This window comes from Symphalangus syndactylus, chromosome 12 (genome assembly GCF_028878055.3).
Source record: "Symphalangus syndactylus isolate Jambi chromosome 12, NHGRI_mSymSyn1-v2.1_pri, whole genome shotgun sequence".
Taxonomy (NCBI): Eukaryota; Metazoa; Chordata; class Mammalia; order Primates; family Hylobatidae; genus Symphalangus; species Symphalangus syndactylus.
The window spans coordinates 102,251,328-102,271,510 of NC_072441.2; the positions used below are offsets into that span (position 1 = coordinate 102,251,328).

Consider the following 20,183-nt stretch of genomic DNA (forward strand, 5'->3'; position numbering starts at 1 on the left):
GGTGAGGCAGGAGAATCACTTGAACCTGGGAGGCGGAGGTTGCGGTGAGCCAAGATCGCGCCGTTGCACTCCAGCCTGGGCAACAAGAGCGAAACTCCACCTCAAAAAAAATTTTTTTTTCTTAAAAATTTTCTTTTAATTCTAAGAGAGTTTTATGTTGACTTCTAGTGCTTTTTGGGCGCTGATGCTCAAACTTATTTTGATAAAGATGAAAGATGTTTACCAAATAGAATATTGGACATAGAAACTCCCAAGGAAATTCTCTACGTAGCTGAATTTCAGGTAGATGGTGAAGATGCAAGGATAATCTCACAAAGTTATAGCTAATAATCACTAATTCTGGGTGATTTGGCAAGCAGTTATTTTAAACTGCTTTCTAGTGAGAAATAATTAAAGTCAATTCTTTGATTTAAAAAGAATGCATGTGGTTAAAATTTAAAGAGTTCAGAATGTTATTTATCTACTGTATAGATCCCTGCTCCCCTTCCACACCAACCTGTAGAAAAACTAGTCAGCTCAGTTATTCAGAGGCTGATTTCCCAGTTTGTTATTATCTGTGTACTTTTATTCTCCATATTTGACCTGTTACTACTACTCAGTTCTACATCTGCTAGTATGGACATGTAAAGGAAAGGGAGAGAATGTGATCAGATCTAGTAAATGATGGGTTAATTGAAAAAGTTGTTTAAAGTCAGGAGTCATAAAAACATAACATACCTACACTTTAAACATTTTATTTTAACTTGAAATCGATGTATACATTTATTTACCAAGATTTTGATGTTGGGCCAAGGCCTTGTGGCATTCTATATCTTGGTCTTTCTTTCATCCATTTCCCCTATAATGCTTCATTGTAGATTTTTCAATGTACTTATAACTTTTAATCCTTAAACGTGGTACAAGACTGTACATTATGTGGCTCTTTGCCAGTTTCTTCGAAATCTACTTATCCTCAGGTTTTCTGTGATAAGTTTTACTGACTTTTCAGTTTCCGAAACTTGCCTCAGGGCCTTTCCACATATTGTTCCCATAACCTGGAATGATAATTTCTTTAAATCCTTGGCTGCCCAGATCTTTTGAGGTCTCCTCTCAAATGTTGTGTCCTCAGAGAGGCTTCGTAAATATTAGATAATATTCCAGTGTAAAGTAGGATAACCCCAACCTCCCCACAAGCCCACTAATATCACCCTTTTCTCCTCCTTCACTCTGCCTGCCAAATGTGGCAAGTAGAGTGAAGGGAGTGAACAGGGTGATTTTCTTTTTACAAGACTGAAGGCTCTGTGAAGGCAAGGGACATCCATATATGTTGGGTTTACCATAGTGTAATAGCCTTTGGTTAGAGCAGTGTCTGCTACGTAATAAGAAGCTTAAATATTTATAGACTTAATCAAATGTTTATTATTTATATATAAAGTGTCAGGCACTGTGGGGGATATTACTTAGTAAAATGCCACTTAGTCACCTCATCGATAGCCTATAGTACATTTTAAAATGGAAGTGTGTACATCCAAGTATGCATTTAATGAAATATGGGACATTAAAAAAGTTTTCAGATGCTAATACTGGAGAGAATAATGCAAATTTACTAAAATAATTAGGACCCTTTTTAAAACATGGGGGCAATGTTGCTTATCTTTTTAAAAATAGTCATTTATTTTTCATTCACTATCTTGAGAATTCTGATCATCTTTTTTTTTTTTTTTTTTTTGAGACGGAGTCTCGCTCTGTCACCCAGGCTGGAGTGCAGTGGCGTGATCTCTGCTCACTGCAAGCTCCACCTCCTGGGTTCACGCCATTCTCCTGACTCAGCCTCTCCGAGTAGCTGGGACTACAGGCGCCCGCCACCACGCCCGGCTAATTTTTTGTATTTTTAGTAGAGACGGGGTTTCACCGTGGTCTCGATCTCCTGACCTCGTGATCCGCCCGCCTCGGCCTCCCAAAGTGCTGGGATTACAAGCGTGAGCCACCGCGCCCGGCCGAATTCTGATCATCTTGTAGGAAACTTAGAAAAACTAGGAAGGTCATAAGCACTATTATTAATAATTGTAGAATTGTTTTCCTCTAAATTAGAGTTTTCTTTGTGACCCTATATAATGTAATGATATTTGCTCTCTGGAGAGCCAAATGGGCCTGAAGTACAGAAACAGAACTGGAGCATAGGTAATTAAAACTAAACTAATGTACTATAATTCTAATTGTTATGTCTTAAGATCTGTTGGCCTTAATAAGGTTTGCTGGGATAAACAAAAAGGAAGGCATCATTTGTAAAGGTTTTCTTCTTTAATCCCACTTTTGTTTTTGCATGACCAGAAGTTCTCTGATATGGCAGGGTATTCTTTATATAAAGACTATGGGCAGTAAGTGTTTAGTGTTTGTCTTTATCTTAGGTCTATAGAGTGTGATTTCTTGATTATGGGTGAGGAAATTAGCCTTTCAAATTCCATTAACTGTAAAGTGGATTTGGATTTGGTATTTGTATTGGTTGACTAATTTAATTCAAATCTTTTAAAATTCTCTGTGCTGAAATGATCTTAGGAAGATCAAAATTTCTCTAACAGAAATTATTTTGGTCTTTGAAGTGTATAAATTTAACCTGTTCATAAAATAAGTGTTATCAGCTGGTATGTTTCTTATACTTTTTGGGGAATACAAAAATGAATAAAGCATGGTGGTTGTCTTAGAGGAAATAATTGTAATTGATGAGATACATATAAATAATGTGATACGATAAATGCTAGAGTAGGAATATAAATTATGTAAAGTGTTGTATAAGCACTGTAGAGGGAGTGATTGATTCTTTGGGAGAGTTGGAGAAAGTTTACAGATTTGTTAATCCAGACATATCTAATTATTAGGGTTTTTAACACTTTTGTGTCTTCTCTTTTTCCTGTTTAGCTTTGTACTTTGCCATTAGAACTCTTGAGTGACCAGGTGCATTGTAAATGAGCAATAATATTTTGAAAGAAATCTTTTTTCCTGAGCAGTGGGTCTCAACAATGGTCTTAAATATTCAGTAAACAGTGCTCTAAACAGATGTACTGTCATTTAGGCTTTGTTGTTCCATTTATACAGCACAGGCAGAGTAGATTTTGCATAATTTTTAAGGGCCCTGTGATTTTTGGAATGGGATATGAACACTGGCTACAACTTAAAGTCATCAGCTGTGTTAGCCTCTAACGAGAGTCAGCATGTCCTTTGAAGCTTTGAAGCCAGGCATTGACTTCTCTCTAGCTATGAAAGTCTTAGATAGCATTTATTTATTTATTTATTTTTTATTTTTTATTTTTTGAGATGGAGTCTCGCTCTGTCACCCAGGCTGGAGTGCAGTGGCGCAGTCTCGGCTCACTGCAAGCTCCGCCTCCCGGGTTCACGCCATTCTCCTGCCTCAGCCTCTCCGAGTAGCTGGGACTACAGGCGCCCGCCACCACGCCCGGCTAATTTTTTTGTATTTTTAGTAGAGACGGGGTTTCACCGTGGTCTCGATCTCTTGACCTCGTGATCTGCCCCCCTCGGCCTCCCAAAGTACTGGGATTACAAGTGTGAGCCACCACGCCCGGCCTATTTATTTATTTATTTATGACGGAGTCTTGCTCTGTCACCCAGGCTGGAGTGCAGTGGTGCGATCTTGGGTCACTGCAAGCTCCGCTTCCCAGGTTCACACCATTCTCTTGCCGCAGCCTCCCGAGTAGCTGGGACTACAGGCGCCTACCACCACACCTGGCTAATTTTTTGTATTTTTGGTAGAGACGGGGTTTCACCATGTTAGCCAGGATGGTCTTGATGTCCTGACTTCATGATCCGCCTGCCTCTGCCTCCCAAAACACTAGGATTACAAGCCTGAGCCACCACGCCTGGCAGATAGCATTTCTTTCAGCAGAAGATTGTTTGTTTGCATTGAAAATCTGTGGTTTAATGAAGCCACATTTATCGATTATCTTAGCCAGATCTTCTGGATAACTTACTGCAGCTTCTATTATTGTATTAGTACTTACTGCTTCACTTTATACTTACATGTCATGGAGATGGCTTTTCTTTAAACCTTGCTTATCGTTTGAATATTTGTCCTCTCCAAAATTTCTGTTGATACTTAATTTCCATTGTGGCAATATTGAGAAGTGTGGTTTTTCAGAGGTGATTGGGTCATGAGGGCTCTGCCCTCATGAATTCATTCATGGATTAATGTGTTAATGGATTATCATGGGAGTGAGACTGACTCGTTGCTTTTTAAGAAGAGAAAGGGGCTGGATGCAGTAGTTCACGCCTGTAATCCCTGTACTTTGGGAGGCCAAGGCAGGAGGATTGCTTGATCCCAGAAGTTTGAGACCGGCCTGGGCAACATAGTGAGACTCTGTCTCTATAAAAACTAAAAAAAAAAAACTAGCTGGATGTGGTTGTGTGTGCCTGTAGTGCCAGCTGTAGTCCCAGGCTGGGTGACAGAATGAGACTCTGTCTCCAAAAAAAAAGAGAAAAGGAAGAGAGACCCGAGCTAGCATATTCAGCCTCTTTGCCATGTGATTCCCTGTTCTGCCATTCTACTCAGGACTCTGCAGAGAGTCCTCACCTGAAAGAAGGCCCTTGGCTGGGCGCAGTGGCTAATACCTGTAATCCCAGCACTTTGGGAGGCTGAGGCGGGTGGATCATGAGATCAGGGGTTCAAGACCATCCTGGCCAACATGGTGAAACCCCGTCTCTACTAAAAATACAAAAATTAGCTGGGCATGGTGGCATGCACCTGTAGTGCCAGCTACTTGGGAGGCTGAGCCAGGAGAATCACTTGAACGCAGGAGGCGGAGGTTGCAGTGAGCTGAGATCACACCACTGCACTCCACCCTGGCGACAGAGTGAGACTCCGTCGCAAAAAAAAAAAAAAAAGAAAGAAAGAAAGAAGGCCCTCACCAGATGCTGCCCATTTACCTTGGGCTTCTCAGCATCCACAACTGTAAGAAATCATTTTCTTTACAAATTACCAAGTTTCAGGTATTTTTTTATAAGCAATAGAAAGCAGACTAAGATAAATGACATGAACCAGCATCTGCTAGTTTCAAACTTTTCTTCTACGGCTTCCTTACCCTTTTCATCCTTGCTTAGAATTGAAGAGTTAGAGCCTAGCTCTGGATTGGGATTTGGCTTAAGACAATGGTTCGTTGGTTTGATGTTCTATCCAAAGCACTAAAACTTTCTACTCAGCAGCAAAAGTCTGTTTCACTTTCTTACCATTTGTGTGTTCAGTGGACTGGCACTTTAAATTTTTTAAAAGAACTTTGCCTTTGCATTCAAACTTCACTGACTGATACAAGAGGCCCAGCTTTTGGCCTGTCTCCGCATTCAACATGTTGCCTTCCTCAGTAAGCTTAATCATTTCTAGCTTTTGCTTTAAAGTGAGAGACTTGCAACTCTTCCTTTCATTTGAACACTTAGAAGCCATTGTAGCATTATTAATTGGCCTATTTTCAATATTGTTGTGTTTCAGGAATAGGGAGGCCCAAGGAGAGGGAAAGAGATGGAATAATGACTAGTTGGTGGAGCAGGCAGAACACATACAGCCTTTAAACTCTGAAGTTCGCTGTCTTAGATAGGTGCGATTTGTGGCACCTGTAAACTATTGCAATAGTAATACCAAAGATCGCTGATCACAGATCACCAGAACAGATAGAATAATAATGAAAAAGCATGATAAAGTGAAGCACAATAAAATGAGGTATGCCTGTACCTTATAATAGCTTGAAAATTTCTTAAATTCTGTGTTTTATCTCAGGAATGTGTGTGGATTTTGCATTTCATTGCATACTGTTAATATAAATATAGAAATATTTGAATTACTGTGAGAAAAAGAAAAATCATTTCCTGTTTGTCTATTAATTTTTGAAAACTCGGGTGAATGAAGAGAGCTGACACTACATACCTGGTTTAGCACTTTCTTTTTCTTAGTATATACCTGGTATGTTTCAGTTTATGCCTGAAGATGTACGTCACCAGTTTGAGAAAAAAAGATTGGTCAGTCAGATCATGAAACATTGTATTACTTTTCTCCCTCTTATGTGTAGTATAGCCTTGGGGAAAATTACTTGAGTCTGCTACCCTCATAAATTGGGCCAATAATATGTACCCATACTTTTTTTGGGAGGGGATCACATAGTAGCTGCTAATTAAACATTTATTAGCTGCCTCCTCCTTTTCCTGTCACATTCCTGTTGCTTTCTTCTTGGCTTTAACCCAGGTCTTATAACTGCTTGGTATGCTTTAATCAGCTTGCTTACTGCCCTGCTGGTTTTTATTAGCCAGTGCATAGAGAATAATGCTAGAAGATGCTTGGGGCATATGCTGAGATATTCCTGGAATAATAGAGACACACTGACTCAGGAACAGTCAGTGCACAGGGAAATGTTCAGATTTAGCTTATCAGAGTAAGCAAAGGTCTAGAAAGACATCTATATTAATCAGTGGAAAGATGGGCCAGACTAAAAATTGGAATCAGAATGTAGGACTGAATGCATTTATACATAGAGTCTGCTTTCTGTGCAGCAGTAAGAGCAGGTGATATTGACTTAGTTTTTTTCGAAGTGGTTAGAGTATTAGACTGAATGGTCTAAAAATTTCATAGATGGAAGTAAAGGTATGTTCAAGAATAGACTATCTCTGAAATGTTATAATTGAACATAGAACATTTATGTTAGTGGTTTTATTCTGTAAATGATAATACTCATCCCTGTAGTTCTATGTTGTCAGTGTGTTTCATTAACTATATCTGCTTGATCTCAAACCTTGATTATTTCTCTAACTGCATAACACATGGCAGTTGGAGGTTCAAGAGAGTCTAATTAAGTCACTTATCCACTTATCCACCTCTCTGAGGTGTTTTTTTTTTTTTTTTTTGAGATGGAGTCTCTCACTCTGTTGTCCAGGCTGGAGTGCAGTGGCATGATCTTGGCTCACTGCACCTTCACCTACCAGGTTCAAGTGATTCTTGTGCCTCAGCCTCTCGAGTAGCTGGGATTATAGGCACATGCCACCATGCCCAGCTAAATTTTGTATTTTTAGTAGAGACAGGGTTTTACCATGTTGCCAGACTGGTCTCGAACTTCCAACCTCAGGTGATCCACCTGCCTCGGCCTCCCAAAGTGCTGGGATTACACACGTGAGCCACTGCACCCAGCCTCTGATTTCTTAACAGAGAAGGGAAACAATAAGCCAAACATGGACCAAATAAAGTATTGAGCTTCATTACTGGTAAAGGTGAGTAAGAAAATGTGGTGAATATTACAGTATTGCACTCCTAGCAAAAAGTGAAAGCCCCCACATGAAAATAGGAGAACAAAGGAATAAGTTTTTTTGCCAGAGTCCCTTCAGATAAACACTTTGGGCAGGAAACTAGGCAGGCATATCACCATTGGGCTTCAGATGGGCACCTGACAATGCTGTCGTTACTGTAGGAGACAGACCACCACAAAGTAAGATTGATATGGTTGCTTCAGATCTGGACTGAATTATGTATTTTAATGAGCTATATTAAATAAAACAAATTAACCCTTTTGAACGTATTCCTTCATTTGTAAGGTGGGAATACAGTTATTTGAGTGATGATTGCGAACATAAACATGACTAAAATGCCCAGAACTTTCTGGTTTATAGTAGTAGTTTCTGGTTTAGCAAATAGCAGTAATAAAAAGATAACTGTTATCCTTAACAGTTATTCTTAACAAATCAAACCTTGAATGTTTACATCTTTAAAAATTATAACTGCCACATTTGTTACATTCTTAAATTGTGCTGTTAAAAGTAGAAAACTTGGCTGGGCACGGTGGCTCATGCCTGTAATCCCAGCACTTTGGAATGTCCAGGTGGGCAGATCATCTGAGGTCAGAAGTTCAAGACCAGCCTTGCCAACATGACAAAACCCTGTCTCTACTAAAAATACAAAAATTATCTGGGCATGGTGGTGCATGCCTATAATCCCAGCTACTCGGGAGGCTGAGGTATGAGAATCGCTTGAACCTGGGAAGGGGAGGTTGCAGTGAGCCAAGATCATGCCACTGCACTCCAGCCTGGGTGACAGAGCAAGACTCTGTCTCAGAAAAAACCCCAAAAATAGAAAACCTGTTTCCTTAAACTAATATTGTTTCTCTGACCTACTCATTTCAGGAAACAAAAGACTACCTTTATGCTGATATGCCCTTATAGAAACATTACACAGAATGCCAGGTATAGGTTTAGATATTCTTGTCAAAATAAAATGTCAGAAATATTCTTCATGTGTTTTGGAGAAGGGAGTATTAATAGGGGTCAACTGTACATTAGTGAATACCTGTCATTTGAAATAGGAGCTTTTAAAATAGTATATATTTAAGGTGTAAAACATGATATTTTGATATACATATACATAGTTCAATGATTACTACAGTAATAGGAGCAATAATTTTATGTGTGCTGTTCTAAGCACTTATGGTAACTCATTTTATGTTAACAACAATCCTGCGAGATGGGAATATTTATCCTCCATCTGAAAAAAATTAAGGCATGGAGAGATCAAGTTACATGTTCAGGGTCATTAAACTGATTCATATAGAAGCCATAATTCAAAACCAGGCATTCTTAGTGCTCAGCTTGGGGTCAACACTGACCTGCTTGGCTTTGGTACCTCTTTAATTGCATTCGTACTAAGCACTCAGTCACTAGTAACCATTCTCATCTCCCTTGTGGTAATTAATGGTGGTGGTGGTGGAGAATCTACAGGATTAGGCTTCAGTTAATTCTTTTTTTTTTTTTGGAGACGCCCAGGCTGGAGGGCAATGGCACGATCTCAAGTCACTGAAACCTCTGCCTCCTGGGTTCATGCGATTCTCCTGCTCCAGCCTCCTAAGTAGCTGGGATTACAGGTGTGCGCCATCACGCCAGCTGATTTTTTGTATCTTTAGTAGAGATGGGGTTTCACCATGTTGGCCATGCTGGTCTCAAACTTCTGACCTCATGATCTGCTCACCTCGGCCTCCCAAAGTGCTGGGATTACAGGCGTGAGCCACCGTGCCTGGCTGGCTTCAGTTAATTCTGAAGCCTGGGACTGTCAGTAGGATTTTAAATCTTAGAGACCAGTTCTGAGAAAGTGACCTGTTGGCTCTGTATTGCTCCCAGGAAAAGTGCTAAGATTGTTATCAGTTACCCGACACCTGGTGGGCCGGCACGCCTTGGCCACAGTCTCTTGAATAGTCAGGAATGTCTAAAAAGTTATAAGAAGAAAAAGCAACAGGAAGAGACAGACAACAGATAGGTGGTTGCCAGGACTGGGGGAAGGGGGGAATGGGTAGTGACTGCTGGTTGGCGCAGGGTTTGCTTTGAAATTAGATTGACACAAATTATTATTTTCCAGTTTATAAAATCAGGTTTTTCAGGAGGTCTTTACATTGAATCACAAGTGATTTCACCCTAATATGGTGTGAATTGATTTTATTGTTCACTCTTAGTTCTTTATAGACTAATTTCCCCCTCCTTGAGTGTTTGTTTTAAAATTTTGGCTCTTTCTTGATAACCTGGAATATATATTTGGATAATTATTTTCAGGAAGAGTATATTATATGAGTGATCTCTTTTCTGAGTTCTTGTCCAGTTGAGAAGGACTTGATTATGTACATGTGCAGATACGGGATTCTCAGATTTTGATCTTTATGTTTCTCCCTGGGAAAGTTTAAGGGTTGATCCATTATAATCTGGCTTTTAGTTTTCCAGACGAAGTCTGAGATTAACTTGATTCCTCTTGGCCCTTCCTATCCATTTCTCCTTTTTTCCTCTTTGTAATCTTTTTTGATTTCTTGTTTTTCTGTAGGATTAAAAAATGTTTTTATTAGGCTGTATTTAGATATTGGCATGTTTTAATTAATTTTTCCCCATATACTCAAAATCTGTACATGTTTTGATTCAGATTTTTCTTCAGTTTAGAAAAATTTCCTTCTCGTATTTTTTTGAGAGTGTAATATGTTTAAGACCGCGGACTGAAGAGCCAGATTGTTTGGTTTCCAATTCCTGTTATGATACTAGTGACTTTGGGTAGTGTTCTTAATCTTTCTTTCTTTCTTTCTTTCTTTCTTTCTTTCTTTCTTTCTTTCTTTCTTTCTTCCTTCCTTCCTTCCTTCCTTCCTTCCTTCCTTCCTTCCTTCCTTCCTTTCTTCCTTTCTGCCTTTCTTCCTTTCTTTCTTTTCTTCTTTCTTTTTTTTTTTGAGACAGAGTCTCGCTCTATCATCCAGGCTGGAGTGTTCTTTATCTATCTATCTATCTATCTATCTATCTATCTATCTATCTATCTATCTTTCTTTCTTTCTTTCTTTCTTTCTTTCTTTCTTTCTTCCTTCCTTCCTTCCTTCCTTCCTTCCTTCCTTCCTTCCTTCCTTTCCTTCCTTTCCTTTCCTTTCCTTTCCTTTCCTTTCCTTTCCTTTCCTTTCCTTTCCTTTCCTTTCTTCTTTCTTTCTTTCTTTTTTTTTTTTTTTTTTGAGACAGAGTCTCGCTCTATCGTCCAGGCTGGAGTGCAGTGGCGTGATCTCAGCTCACTGCAACCTCCGCCTCCTGGCTTCAAGTGATTCTCCTGCCTCAGCCTCCTGAGTAGCTGGAATTATAGGTGTGCACCACCATGCCTGGCTAATTTTTTGTATTTTTAGTAGAGACACGGTTTCACCTTGTTAGCCAGGATGGTCTCCATCTCCTGACCTCGTGATCCGCCCGCCTTGGCCTCCCAGCATGAGCCACCGCGCCCGGCCTGTAGTTCTTTTTATTTTCTTCTTGTGGAATTATTTTATTTAGATTGCCTCTTTTGGATATGATCTCCATATTTTTCTTTCGTCAGCATTTATATTTCTTTTTTTTTTTTTGAGACGGAGTCTTGCTCTGTTGCCCAGGCTGGAGTGCAGTGGCGCGATCTTGGCTCACTACAACCTCCGCCTCCTGGGTTCACGCTATTCTCCTGCCTCAGCCTCCCGAGCAGGTGGGACTACAGGCGCCTGCCACCATGCCCGGCTAATTTTTTGTAGTTTTGGTAGAGACGGGGTTTCACCGTGTTAGCCAGGATAGTCTCGATCTCCTGACCTCGTGATCCACCCGCCTCGGCCTCCCAAAGTGCTGGGATTACAGGCATGAGCAGCATTTATATTTCTTAATCCTTCTATTCTTTCTGGGAAAATTTTTTGAGTTTTTCATCTTTTTTCTTTTTTCTGTTTACTGAAGTTCCTAATCTGCTGGCCAGTTCTGCTGTTGTTTTCATATTATTTTTTCTCTGCAATTTCTCCAAATCTTAGATTGTTTCCTCATCATAACTTCCAGCTCTAGTTTCTTGTCTGTAATCTTCTCTTGGATTGTCCTGAGAACGTCAATTAGAAATTTTATAAACATGTTTTACTGTATCTTATAGTAAATCTGTTTCTGAAGAAATGTGCATTCATTGTTTAAGCTAGTATCCATAATTTGAATTATGGTATTTTTTTGGACATCAACTTTGTCTTCTGCTCATTTTTATAGTGGGAGATCTCTGCCAGCTTAGTATTAGTCTTAGCATAAGGTGGAATTTGAGATGTTTTATAACAAAGGTAGATGTAGATCATATTAAATTTTTGATTTAAGAAAAATGAAAGGTGGCAATATTTCTTGAAGCCCCAGGAATGACTGATCTGGGATTCATAATATCATAAACGAGAACAATAAGTGATAAACATTAATATTTATTTAGCTTTTTAAAATGTGCCAGGCACTGTGCCCAGTGCTTTACGTATTAATTATATCCTTTACTCTTTCTCAACAACTCTGTGGTAGGTACTATTTTTCCTGTAAACTTAACGAAGTTGAAGTTTAGAGATTTACTCACCTAAGGTCATAAGGCTCATAAATAGTAGAGCCAGGATTAAACCCAAGTGTATCTGACTCCAGCAGTTGAGTGTCAAATAGTTAGGTTTTAATGGCCTCTTGTTAATATCCCAAAGGGCTTGAACTCTTATAAGTAGGTTTAGTTCCAAACTGATACACTGCCTGATCTTAATCATGATGGTCAGTAGAAGATGTGTTTAGATCCTTCTTGGTGAAAGGAGCCCCTGAGTTTCCACATAATACACTTGGAAAACCATAGAATTTATTTCCTTAATTTTGCTCATTCACAACCCCTCTGTCACACTGCTTGATTCTCTGTTTCTTAAGCGTAGCACAATACATCTGATCTCTTGTTTTTAAAATATCTGTTATGCCTGGACAACATGGCGAAACCCTGTCTCTACTAAAAATACAAAAATTAGCTGGGCATGGTTGCAGGCGCCTGTAATCTCAGCCACTCGGGTGGCTGAGGCAGGAGAATCACTTGAATCCAAGAGGCGGAGGTTGCAGGGAGCTGAGATTGCGCCATTGCACTCCAGCCTGGGTAACGAGAGCGAAACTCCATCTAAAAAAAAAAAAAAAATCTGTTATGGTGTGTGTTATGTAGATATTCTTGGAGGTCTGGGCGTGTAGCTGACACCTTTTCATGAAGTGCAGAAAAACCCATTTTATATGAATGTGTTTTCAGAATCAACCATAGTTCCTGTTAAAGAAGATGGACCCAGTAATTATTGGTTGTGTGAATGTTGTGTGAATTAAATTAGATAAGGAGATTACATAGCATACTCCTCTAAAATGCGCATATTTAAAGTAGTTGGGTATATGTATCATGATCAGCTGGAAACCTTTTTTGAAATACAGATCCTTATTATGACTTAGAAACACTGTTCTAAGTTGATTATATTTGGAGACTATTAAAGCGATTGAATAGTTCTTGGTAAATAATTGCTGCTTTTCTTGATTTTTAAATATTCATGCTGTAATGATAAAAATGTCCAAATCCATAGTTTATATGGTTTAGATCTTGTTTATAATATACAGAGAAAGGCCATCAGGAGTTTCTTGAAGTAATAAATACATTATTGTCGAGTTCATTTTGGAGTTATTTACTGTACCAAACCAGCCTCACAATGACTTTGCAGATTTGTGATATTACTCTTGGCTTTTAGAGAGAGAAGGACGCACAGTAAATAATCCCTAAATTCAGGGAATTGACTTAATCAGAGTAAATTGAGAATAGTTGAATTTTTAAGCTCTTTGGATTCTGGGTTAGTATTTTGATTTATTTGATTTAAGATGATTGTTGAAGTTACATGAAAATAAGTCTTTCCAAAATGAAAATCTTTTTAGTAATCGAATGAGGATTTTCTGATAGCAACAGGGTGCATTGGAAATGAGATTTTCTGATCAGCAGCAGCATGCATTGCACTGTACTGGGGAATTGATGTAAAGTAATATTTAAAAGTTCATATTACTGGCTGGGCACCTTGGTCATCAAGAGTGAGTGAGTCCAACAACTAGCAGGTGTCTTGGCTTGTGAGGCTCCCCCTCCAGCATTAATGGGAAAAGAGATGAGGGCCAGGGCCAGGCATGGTGGCTCACACCTATAATCCCAGCACTTTGGGAGGCTGAGGTGGGTGGATCACCTGAGGTTGGGAGTTCGAGACCAGCCTCACCAACATGGAGAAACCCCGTCTGTACTAAAAATACAAAATTAGCCGGGCGTGGTGGCGCATGCCTGTAATCCCAGCTACTCGGGAGGCTGAGGCAGGAGAGTCGCTTGAACCTGGGAGGCGGAGGTTGCAGTGAGCCAAGATTGCGCCATTGCACTCCAGCCTGGGCAACAAGAGCAAAACTCCGTCTCAACAAAAGAAAAAGTTCATATTACTGAGGAAAATTTAAAAATTCAGTGCTTTCAATATAAACACTTAAAATTATGGGATATGAAAATTATGGACATATCAGACCTGAATTTTATGTTATTTTACACACTTGACCAGTAGGGTCTTGAGTCATATATTTTAGTGGAGGCAATTTTATTCATGTATTTTTTTTTCTGTTTTAAGACAGGGTCTCGCTCTGTTGCCCAGGCTGAAGTGCAGTGGTATGGTCTCGGCTCACTGCAACCTCTGCCTGCTAGATTCAAGTAATTCTCCTGCCTGAGCCTCCTGAGCAGCTAGAATTACAGGTGTATACTACCACACTCAGCTAATTTCTGTATTTTTAGTACAGACGGGGTTTCACTATTTTGGCCAGGCTGGTCTCGAACTCCTGACCGCAAGTGATCTGCCTACTTTGGCTTCCCAAAGTGCTGGGATTACAGGTGTGAGCCACCATGCCCGGCCCATACATTGTTTTTCAATTCTAAAACATTCTGTTTTAAAAGATCAGTTGTTTTGTTCATTATTTCCTTAATAGTATATTCCTTCATGATTGTGAGAGCCAATTCAGTATCTCTAATGGTCTTTTGAAAATCTTAAATAGGGTAAATTTTATTCTGGGTTTCCATGATTCAAAAATCAGTGTTGATGGTTCTTGTCTCCCCTCCCTCATAATGTGGTTTGGCACAATGCTTCAGGGAAATAACAGTGAGGGTGATTGAGGGAAAATTGAAAAATCCATGAAGGAAGTAATAGCTATTCTTAGAATTATTGGCTCTAAAAAATACTTTCTTAGGTTCTCTCTAATCATGATTACTCATAGGAAACAAATATGAGGTTTATAGATTTAAATCCAGGTATTTCTTTAAAGAGAAAATAAATATTAAGTCATATTCACTGTTTTCATTAAGATTCGAGATTTTTGTAACAAGTTAGAGTAAGAGGGAAGTAAAAATCAAATAAGCTAAAATAGGTACCTGAGATGTCTTTTTTTTCCATGTTAGACAGATAATGTACCAATGCTGTAGCAAGGTTTGAGGGAGGCACATCTCATACGTGTGTGAAAACCCGGTTATCACGCGTATGAACTACAAAAGGATCTATATAAGTTCTTGTGTAGGTGTTAGCTAACAATCTGGTGTTCCTAAAATGTGAAACACATATATCTTACTCTTTGGCAAATTAGCGAAGTAAGCTGGCATAACAGCTTCTATTCTTGACAGGAAAATTTTATACCTTTTTGTACTTGATTAGTCCATTAGGTTATTATCTACAGTTACCTGAATGTGAGTAAAAATTAAAAAGAAATCTGTATATGAGGTAGAGGGATGGCTCCTAGAAAACATGTATATACAGATGTTTTTGCCATAAACCTATAGAATAATCATATTTTACTAGAGTAGATTTAATCAGTTGGGGAGATTGTTGAAACTGCTTCCAGAGGTGGCACAAGTTATATTTTGAAGATTACAAATTGTGTTATATTTAGTTTATGCCACTTTGATACTTCTAAGGTTTAACTTTTCTGTGCTTTTTTGTTTACTTGACATTTATGGGATTGAGATCGTGTTTGTTTCCTGCTATATTTGTTTTCTAGTCACGTTGAACCTTGTTTTTCTAATAATTATGCTGCAATATTATTTGAGACATACAATTTTAGCTATGTTCTCTTGTCCCTGTTGATTTTTTGCATTTATATAAATAACCTTTACAGGATAAAGTACAGTGTCTTTTGTCTTGAAAAAAGGTGAAAAACTTTTTCAATGTGTCCCCATTTGGTTTCAGTTATCCACATCTGAAGTCACTGTGGCTTTGTCTGTTTAAACAAGTTTGTTTTCTTGTCCCTTCAGTAGCACCCACCAGGGCCATGGTTTTACATGTCACTTTTCTTTCATTCAGAAAGAGGTGCTCACTTTGGTCATTAATTTTTGTTTTAGTCTGCTCCTATCATTATGGTAGTTTATAGAAACTATTTTTTAATTTTAGTTTTAATTTTTCTTTTTTTGTAGAGACGGAGTCTCACTCTGTTGCTCAGGCTGGTCTTGAACTCTTGGCCTCAAGCAGTAATCTGCTGCAGGCTCCCAAAGTGTTGAAATTACAGGTGTGAGCCACCACACCCAGTGTAGAAATTTTTTTTTTATTTTTGAGATGGAGTCTTACTCAAGTGATTCTCCTGCCCCAGCCTCCCGAGTAGCTGGGATTATAGGCACCCACCACCACACCCGGCTAATTTTTGTTTGTTTTAGTAGAGATGGAATTTCACCACGTTGGATAGTCTAGTCTTGAACTCCTGAGCTCAGGTGATCCACCCACCTTGGCCGCCCAAGGGGCTGGGATTACAGGTGCCACCGCACCCGGCCTAGAAACTATTCTTTAGCTGTGATATGTACTTTATTCTATCATCGTTTATTTTATTTAGATGCTACACAATGTGCTAGTTCTAAAGGGAATGTATGCTTGTATTTTTCTTTTTTTGTTAAACTACTTCTCATGCTATTATTAGTTGGCTTTTTTCTTCTTTTTTTTGTTATTATATTTTAAGTTTTAGGGTACATGTGCACAACGTGCAGGTTTGTTACATATGTATACATGTGCCATGTTGGTGTGCTGCACCCATTAACTTGTCATTTAGCATTAGGTATATCTCCTAATGCTATCTGTCACCCCTCCCCCCACCCCACAACAGTCCCCTGTGTGTGATGTTCCCCCTCCTGTGTCCATGTGTTCTCATTGTTCAATTCCCACCTGTGAGTGAGAACATGCGGTGTTTGGTTTTTTGTCCTTTCGATAGTTTGCTGAGAATGATGGTTTCCAGCTTCATCCATGTCCCTACAAAGGACATGAACTCATCCTTTTTTATGGCTGCATAGTATTCCATGGTGTATATGTGCCACATTTTCTTAATCCAGTCTTTCATTGATGGACATTTGGGTTGGTTCCAAGTCTTTGCTATTGTGAATAGTGCCGCTATAAACATACATGTGCATGTGTCTTTATAGCAGCATGATTTATAATCCTTTGGGTATATACCCAGTAATGGGATGACTGGGTCAGATGATATTTCTAGTTCTAGATCCCTGAGGAATCGCCACACTGTCTTCCACAATGGTTGAACTAGCTTACAGTCCCACCAACAGTGTAAAAATGTTCCTATTTCTCCACATCCTCTCCAGCACCTGTTGTTTCCTGACTTTTTAATGACTGCCATTCTAACTGGTGTGAGATGGTATCTCATTGTGGTTTTGATTTACATTTCTCTGATGGCCAGTGATGATGAGCATTTTTTCATGTGTTTTTTGGCTGCATAAATGTCTTCTTTTGAGAAGTGTCTGTTCATGTCCTTCGCCCACTTGTTGATGGGATTGTTTGTTTTTTTCTTGTAAATTTGTTTGAGTTCATTGTAGATTCTGGATATTAGCCCTTTGTCAGATGAGTAGGTTGCAAAAATTTTCTCCCATTCTGTAGGTTGCCTGTTGACTCTGATGGTAGTTTCTTTGCTGTGCAGAAGCTCTTTAGTTTAATTAGATCCCATTTGTCAATTTTAGCTTTTGTTGCCATTGCTTTTGGTGTTTTAGACATGAAGTCCTTGCCCATGCCTATGTCCTGAATGATATTGCCTAGGTTTTCTTCTAGGGTTTTTCTGGTTTTAGGTCTAACATGTAAGTCTTTAATCCATCTTGAATTAATTTTTGTATAAGGTGTAAGGAAGGGATCTAGTTTCAGCTTTCTGCATATGGCTAGCCAGTTTTCCCAGCACCATTATTAAATAGGGAATCCTTTCCCCATTTCTTCTTTTTGTCAGGTTTGTCAAAGATCAGATAGTTATAGATATGTGGCATTATTTCTGAGGGCTCTGTTCTGTTCGATTGGTCTATATCTCTGTTTTGGTACCAGTACCATGCTGTTTTGGTTACTATAGCCTTGTAGTATAGTTTGAAGTCAGGTAGCATGATGCCTCCAGCTTTGTTCTTTTGGCTTAGGATTGACTTGGCAATTCAGGCTCTTTTTTGGTTCCATATGAACTTTAAAGTAGTTTTTTCCAATTCTGTGAAGAAAGTCATTGGTAGCTTGATGGGGATGGCATTGCATCTACAAATTATCTTGGGCATTATGGCCATTTTCACGATGTTGATTCTTCCTACCCATGAACATGGAATGTTCTTCCATTTGTATTCTCTTTTATTTCATTGAGGAGTGGTTTGTAGTTCTCCTTGAAGAGGTCCTTCACATCCCTTGTAATTTGGATTTCTAGGTATTTTATTCTCTTTGAAGCAATTGTGAATGGGAGTTCACTCATGATTTGGCTCTCTGTTTGTCTGTTGTTGGTGTATAAGAATGCTTGTGATTTTTCACATTGCTTTTGTATCCTGAGACTTTGCTGAAGTTGCTTATCAGCTTAAGGAGATTTTGGGCTGAGACAATGGGGTTTTCTAGATATACAATCATGTCATCTGCAAACAGGGACAATATGACTTCCTCTTTTCCTAATTGAATGCCCTTTATTCCCTTCTCCTGCCTGATTGCCCTGGCCAGAACTTCCAACACTATGTTGAATAGGAGTGGTGAGAGAGGGCATCCCTCTCTTGTGCCAGTTTTCAAAGGGAGTGCTTCCAGTTTTTGTCCATTCAGTATGATATTGGCCGTGGGTTTGTCATTAATAGCTCTTATTATTTTGAGATATGTCCCATCAATACCTAATTTATTGAGAGTTTTTAGCATGAAGGGTTGTTGAATTTTGTCAAAGGCCTTTTCTGCATCTGTTGAGATAATCATGTGGTTTTGATTGCTAAAAATTGGAATAATTGAACTCATGTAGATAGAGAATTAGAACAATGATTACCAGAAGCTGAGAAGGGTAGTGGGAAGGTGGGATGGGGAAGGGACATGGGGATGGTTAATAGGTATGAAAAAATAATTAGAATGATAAAACCAGGCCGGGCGCGGTGTCTCACGCCTGTAATCCCAGCACTTTGGGAGGCCGAGGCAGGCGGATCACGGAGTCAGGAGATCGAGACCACAGTGAAACCCCGTCTCTACTAAAAATACAAAAAATTAACTGGGCGCAGTGGCGGGTGCCTGTAGTCCCAGCTACTCGGGAGGCTGAGGCAGGAGAATGGCATGAACCCGGGAGGCGAAGCTTGCAGTGAGCCGAGATCGCGCCACTGCACTCTAGCCTGGGCGAAAGAGCGAGACTCCATCCCAAAAAAAGAGAAAGAATGAATAAAACCTAGTATCTGCTAGCATAACAGGGTGAATGTAGTCAAAATTAATTTAATTGGACATTTAAAAATAACTAAGAGAATAATTGAATTGCTTCTAACACAAAGGATAAATGCTTGAGGTGATGGATACTCCATTTGCCCTGATGTGATTACTATGCATTTCATTCCTACTCACATAACATTAATATATACACATGTACCCACAAAAATTAAAAATAAAGGAGTAAAAAAGTAAATTTTTAAATAATTTTATACTGCATGTAACCCATGTACAAGTAGTGCCATTGCCTTATAACAGGGTATTTCCAATTCCTCTCTCTCTACCCCTCCCTTTTTTTTGCCATTGCTGTCATGTTTTTTTTATCCATGTGTTATAATCATCCAGTACATTTATTCTTTTATCACATAGATCCACATTTTTGACCTATATCATTTTCTTTCTGTCTGAAGAACTACTTTTAATCTTTTTTTCAAGTCAGATGTGCTGGCAATGATTTTTCTTGGTTTTTGCTTGTGTTGGACTTGTGTGATTAAGGAATTATAATGAGAAAGTGATGGGGACAAGGGTGTATTGGGCCTTGTAAGTCTTGGGAAGCAGTTTGAATTTTATTTAAATTTTAGTGAAAAGGTTTTGGTCTGGAGTTTTCATGTAATCTAATTTATTTTCCGAAAAAAAATAAAATAAATAAATTGGCAGCTTTGTGAACAGTGACGTAGATTGAGGGAAGAAGACTGGAAATAGAAGATAGGTTAGGAGGCTTTTACAGTAGATAAGAGCATTGTTTGGACTAGAGTGGTAGTAGTAGTAGACAGAAAAATGGATAGATGTGAGGCTTATTTTGGAAGTGGGTCCGACATGACTTGCTGATGTGAGGAGTAAAGAAGTGGAGGTGAATCAAGGATGATATCCAGGTTTCTTGTTCAAGTAACTTTGTAGAAGATGGTGGTGTTATTTACTGAAATGGTAAATCGGGACTGGAAACAAGTTTGGAGGAGACATTAGGAATTCCATTTTGGTCATGTTTCATTTAAGATACTGATAAGACTTCCACATGGAAATATCAAGTAGAGAGGTGGATTTCAGGGCAGGAATTTAGAGAAGATATTTGAGTTGGGATAGAAATTTGGAAGACTGTTAGCCTGTAGATGGTATTTTCGTCCATGACAATGAGAGACATTACTTAGAGTGTGTGACAAGGGAGAAGGTCAGGATCTGAACTCAGGGAATTTCCAACATTTAGAAATC

The 20,183-nt window shown here is 39.0% G+C and overlaps 1 protein-coding gene and 1 non-coding gene across 11 annotated transcripts in view; one reads left to right on the forward strand and one right to left on the reverse strand.

Moving 5' to 3' along the window:
* Positions 1-20,183, forward strand: part of RABGAP1L (RAB GTPase activating protein 1 like) — an 865,831-nt gene that overhangs the window by 26,307 nt on the left and 819,341 nt on the right. The gene's annotated exons all lie outside the window — the stretch shown is intronic.
* Positions 14,714-14,815, reverse strand: LOC134735046 (small nucleolar RNA U13). Its single transcript, XR_010117907.1, has one exon. It is a non-coding gene; the product is annotated as a small nucleolar RNA U13 (small nucleolar RNA).